We start from the raw sequence: 6081 nt of genomic DNA, 5'->3' as shown, positions 1-6081 counted from the left end.
ATTCCCTAGAAAAGTCAGAGAATGGTATAATGTTGAAACTTTTTTGCATATTGAGCTATGATAAATTTATTACAGTGGGAATTTTCTTTCATAATTTTTGGAGTTAGGGAAGTATGATGACTCTTGCATTCTTTACAGATTGTACTGTTTTGACAGATTGCTGTTATGGTTGCATTGTTTGCATATGTTTGCTGGTTTAATGATTCTATTTGAGGATAGGAGTATTAAATATGCAGAGGCATTTAGTATGCAATGTGGAATAATAATTTTAGTGATTTGTTACAGTATAAAATGATAAGGTTTTGCATTGGTTTATACTAACCTATCTCACGAGTTCTTGTTGAGTTTGATGTGGATGAAGCTTTTGATAAAAAGAGAAACCATGATATGAGAGGAATTAAGAAGACACAAAAGTTCAAGCTTGGGGATGCCCAAGGCACCCCAAGATAATATTTCAAGAAGTCTCAAGCATCTAAGCTTGGGGATGCCCCGGTAGGCATCCCACCTTTCTTCTTCAACAATCATCGGTTAGTATCGGTTGAGCCTAAGTTTTTGCTTCTTCACATGAGTTGTGCTATCCTTGCAATGTAATTTTATTTTGTTTTGCTTGCTGTTTGAATACATTATCATGATTTGAAATTCTTAAATGATAGAGAGTCTTCACATAGTTACATGATTATTTAGCTACTCATTGATCTTCACTTATATCTTTTTGGAGTAGTTTGCCATTTCCTCGTGTGCTTCACTTATATCCTATGAGTAAATGGTTGAATGAGTTGAATGTCATAAATCTGAATCTATATATGTTTCATTTGCTTATCCCATGGGGAGTATTGACTTCACATCTAAGAAGTAGAGGTTGTAAATTTATTGACGGTTAGCAAGCATTGTATTGGTCATTTGAACAATTCATGAAAGAATATTGAAGGAAGAGAGATTTCACATATAAATATATTATCATAGACATCTTTTATAATTGTGAGCACTCATTAAGTATGACATGCTAAAGAGTTGATGTTGGACAAGGAAGACAACGTAATGGGTTATGTTTTCTCACATCTCAGTTAAAGTATATTGTCATGGATCATTCAAACATGTTGAGGTTGCCTTTCCCCCTCATGCTAGCCAAAAATTCCTAGCACCAAGTAGATATACTACTTGTGCTTCCAAATATCCTTAAACCCAGTTTTTGCCATGAGAGTCCACCATACCTACCTATGGATTGAGTAAGATCCTTCAAGTAAGTTGTCATCGGTGCAAGCAATAAAAATTGCTCTCTAAATATGCATGACTTATTAGTGCGCAGAAAATAAGCTTTGTACGAACTTGTTATGGAAGCAATAAAAGCGACAAACTGCATAATAAAGGTCCATATACAAGGGGTAATATAAAGTGACGTTCTTTCGCATTAAGATTTTGTGTATCCAACCATAAAAGCGCATGACAACCTCTGCTTCCCTCTGCGAAGGGCCTATCTTTTATTTTATGTCTTTTACTTTATGCAAGAGTCAAGGTGATCTTCACCTTTTCCTTTTTCATTTTATCCTTTGGCAAGCACTTTGTGTTAGGGTGATCCTGATATATATATCCAATTGGATGTACGTTAGCATGAACTATTATTGTTGACATCACCCAAAGGTGAATACGTTTGGAGGCAACATTATAAGCCCCAATCTTTCTCTGTGTCTGATTAAAACTTCATAACCATTAGTATTGCGTGAGTGTTAGCAATTGTAGAAGACTATATGATAGTTGAGTATGTGGAGTTTGCTATTCCTGAAAATAAGATGAATTGCAATTGTTTGATGACTAAGAATGAAGTTTGCTAGTTTTCAAGAATGTTTATGGTCTATGCTTTGACATGTGAATTGCTTGTTACTTTATCGTGAAAAGTTATATGAGATGAACTACTGTTATGACATAGATTGATGCTAGTAAAGGTGATTAAAATTATCATTGATCAAACTTGTGCACCTTCTAGCATTCACACTTCATAAATTCTTTCTTTTATCATTTACCTACTCGAGGACGAGTAGGAATTAAGCTTGGGGATGCTGATACGTCTCCAACGTATCTATAATTTATGAAGCATTCATGCTATATTATCATGTGTTTTGAATGATTACGGGCTTTATTATACACTTTTATATTACTTTTGGGACTAACCTATTAACCGGAGGCCCAGCCCATATTGATGTTTTATTGCCTGTTTCAGTATTTCGAAGAAAAGGAATATCAAACGGAGTCCAAACGGAATGAAACCTTCGGCAACGTGATTTTTTGGAAGAATATCACCTAGGAGACTTGGAGTTCACGTCAGAAAACCCTCGAGGAGGCCACGAAATAGGAGGGCCCCCCTACTGGGCATGCCCCCCTGTCTCGTGGGCCCCTCGAGCACCCCCCGACCGACTTCTTTCGCCTATATAAGCCTACGTACCCTAAAACCATTGAATATCAAGATAGATCGGGAGTTCCGCTGCCGCAAGCCTCTGTAGCCACCAAAAACCTCTCGGAGCCCGTTCCGGCACCCTACCGGAGGGGGAACCCCTCACCGGTGGCCATCTTCATCATCCCAATGCTATCCATGACAAGGAGGGAGTATTTCACCCTCGGGGCGGGTATGTACCAGTAGCTATGTGTTTGATCTCTCTCTCTCTCTCGTGTTCTCTCTATGGCACGATCTTGATGTATCGCGAGCTTTGCTATTATAGTTGGATCTTATGATGTTTCTCCCCCTCTATTCTCTTGTAATGAATTGAGTTTTCCCTTTGAAGTTATCTTATCGGATTGAGTCTTTGATTTGAGAACACTTGATGTATGTCTTGCCGTGTTTATCTGTGGTGACATTGGGATATCACGTGCCACTTGATGTATGTTTTGGTGACCAACTTGCGGGTTCTGCCCATGAACCTATGCATAGGGGTTGGCACACGTTTTCTTGACTCTCCGGTAGAAACTTTGGGGCACTCTTTGAAGTACTTTGTGTTGGTTGGATGAATCTGAGATTGTGTGATGCATATCGTATAATCATGCCCACAGATACTTGAGGTGACAATGGAGTATCTAGGTGACATTAGGTTTTTGGTTGATTTGTGTCTTAAGGTGTTATTCTAGTATGAACTCTACGATAGATTGAGCGGAAAGAATAGCTTTATGTTATTTTACTATGAACTCTTGAATAGATCGATCAATAAGGATAACTTTGAGGTGGTTTCGTACCCTACCATAATCTCTACGTTTGTTCTCCGCTATTAGTGGCTTTGGAGTGACTCTTTGTTGCATGTCGAGGGATTGTTATATGATCTATCTATGTTATTATTGTTGAGAGAACTTGCACTAGTGAAAGTATGAACCCTAGGCCTTGTTTCCTATCACTGCAATACTGTTTACTCTCACTTTTATCGTTAGTTACCTTGCTGTTTTTATCATTTCAGATTACAAAAACCTATATCTACTATCCATATTGCACTTGTATCGCCATCTCTTCGCCGAACTAGTGCACCTATACAATTTACCATTGTATTGGGTGTGTTGGGGACACAAGAGACTCTTTGTTATTTGGTTGCAGGGTTGTCTGAGAGACCATCTTCATCCTACGCCTCCCACGGATTGATAAACCTTAGGTCATCCACTTGAGGGAAATTTGCTACTGTCCTACAAACCTGTGCACCTGCAGGCCCAACAACGTCTACAAGAAGAAGGTTGTGTAGTAGACATCAGTCATCAGACGCTGGTGCCAACCCCATCCAGATCAGCAGTGCCGACGGCCTGATGCAGCCGCCCTGCTCCGGGCACGAGGCGAGCTCGGGGGCTTGTAGCTGTCGTCGCTTGTCTCCAGAGTCGCGTGGAGCTCGGCGGAGTCGCTGGACCCTCCGGCCCCTCCGCTGCTGCATGAGGAGCTGCTGGGGAAGCGGTTGGCAGGCCTGGTCCTCGCCACTCCGATGCCCCGGCCGCCTTCCTTGGGGCAGCACTCCAGCCGGCGTCCTTTCGCGTCGAAGACCTTGAAGAACATCAAGGAGGCGCCATCGTATTCGAGATGAATTATGAGGGCACCCCCTGTCCGGCAGACCCGGGCGATCTTGCCCCAGCCACGGGTCAGGAAGACCTTGCCCGGGGCGACAACCTCGACCTCCGCCTCGGTCGCGGGGGTGTTGCAGTCGGCGTGCTGCAGCCAGAGCTCCCGAGGCCCCCTTGGCAGAATCTCGATGGCGAAGGAGGGAGGAAGGTGAATCCAAGATCGAGGGGGCGTGGCGGCGTGAAGCACAAGCTCGCGAGAAGAGCCCTCGGCATGGACTCCAGGGGGGACGACACGCACCGCCGTAACTCGCCGGCGTCGACGGCGGCACCGTTGGTGTCGCTCGACGCCTTCTTCTCCAGGGCCCTCGATTCGGGCGTACAAGGGCAGCGAAAACCCATGCGGCGGCCGCTCGTACCAAGGCCTCGACGCCTCCTGCCGAGCACCCTCGTCTCGACGGCAGGGGCTGGCCGCTTCTTTGGCGGAAGCGGGTCGGGACCCTCTCGGGGGGCCTTCCCCTTCTCTTCTGCAGAAAACCGGCGGGCGTAAGGTGGAGCAAGGGCGAGGAAGAAGAAGGAAGGGAGTAGCAGGAAGGAATGGACAGCGGGGGCTCTCGCCCGCCCGTACTTATAGTCCGGAGGAGGCCAACCGTCGGCCACCATGATCTCAGGTAATCATGACCCGTTTTTGCATGCAGGGACTTGTCAAGTCATGCGGGTGCCGAGGCGTCGTGGGGAAGCAGAGACGCCCGCGTCCAATCAATCGCCACGCGGCGCCCGAGGCCGCAGGCTATTGGGGCCCGCGGCGCTTCACACTTGCCCCTTCGCTTCTCTGCTAAGCCAAGTCTGGGCGCGCCTTGGGCCCGGGGGCTACTGTCGGCGTTCTGGAAACGGGGGTCCCCAGACTTGCCTGCCTGCGGCCTGCGGCGTGGCTCAAGCGGAGGCCCAGTGCAGCCCAGCTTCATCAGTTCAAGCTCAAGACCCTCGCGAGGGGCCAAGCCTCGCGGGGCGGACGACAGGAAGCTTCCTCAGGAGCAGCCTCGTCAGGCGGGCTCGTGAGGAGGCGGAGAGATCAAGGCAGGGTACCTCGCGAGGTGCCCGTGACGCAAGCCATGACGATCGAGACCAGGCGGGCGTGAGGCGGGCGTCGGCCTGCGCAGTGTCCTTGTTTCCCCTTCGATGCAAAGGGGGCAAGCACAGGCCAAGGCATCAAGCAAAGGTTACCGTTTCGGTGCAACAAGACCAAGACCAGCGGAACGGCAGGATGAAGGTCACCATGGAGCCCAGGACGGCGTCACCGTCAGAGTCTTTGGCAGTCGGAGACCAACTTTAGTCAGGATAAGTATACTAGATGTTCCGCTTCAAAATGGCCAATTGTTGGCGCCCTTCCTGTTTATTATTTGGGAAGAGGCCCAGGGTCTCTATAAATAGAGCTAGCCACCACAGAATAAGGAGATCCAGATTTTGGGTAGACAAGAGAGAGAGGGGCGCCTGAACTCACCCAAGCAGTTCATCGCACCAGCTCAAGAACACCTCTCGCGGGGTTGTTCTTCCTTTGTATTGTTCATCATCATTCACTGAGGCAATCCACCACACCACACACTGGAGTGGGGTATTACACCACGATGGTGGCCTGAACCAGTATAAACCTCGTGTCCCTTGTGTGTTCTTCCTTCCAGCCTAGATTCCTGGCGAGGCTTCGAGACGTGAGTTGGTAGGGGAGAGATCTTCGCGCGCACCCCAGAGTTCGAACCTCAAGGGTCTTCCAGAACCCGAAATCCGACACCACCACCATGTCCATCTTCTCTCTCTCTCTCTCTCTCTCTCTCTCTCTCTCTCTCTCTCTCTCTCTCTCTCTCTACACGAGCAACACGGACGCATCACAAAACCATGCCCCTACCGCCTCTCCACCTTGTCGATGTCTATCCGCTATCCGCGTCCTCTGCTCCACCTTGCCGCCCACCCTGAGCATGCTGCCACCGTTCTGCTGCTCCTCACACAGCTCCACCCGATGTGGTTCTCCTCCCGCACCCTCCCCTCGATCAAGCTGGCGCAGCCGACGGTAAT

The sequence above is a fragment of the Triticum dicoccoides genome, chromosome 2B, assembly GCF_002162155.2.
Source record: "Triticum dicoccoides isolate Atlit2015 ecotype Zavitan chromosome 2B, WEW_v2.0, whole genome shotgun sequence".
Lineage (NCBI taxonomy): Eukaryota > Viridiplantae > Streptophyta > Magnoliopsida > Poales > Poaceae > Triticum > Triticum dicoccoides.
The sequence above is the reverse complement of the archived record's forward strand: the minus strand, read 5'-3'. Positions refer to the sequence as shown.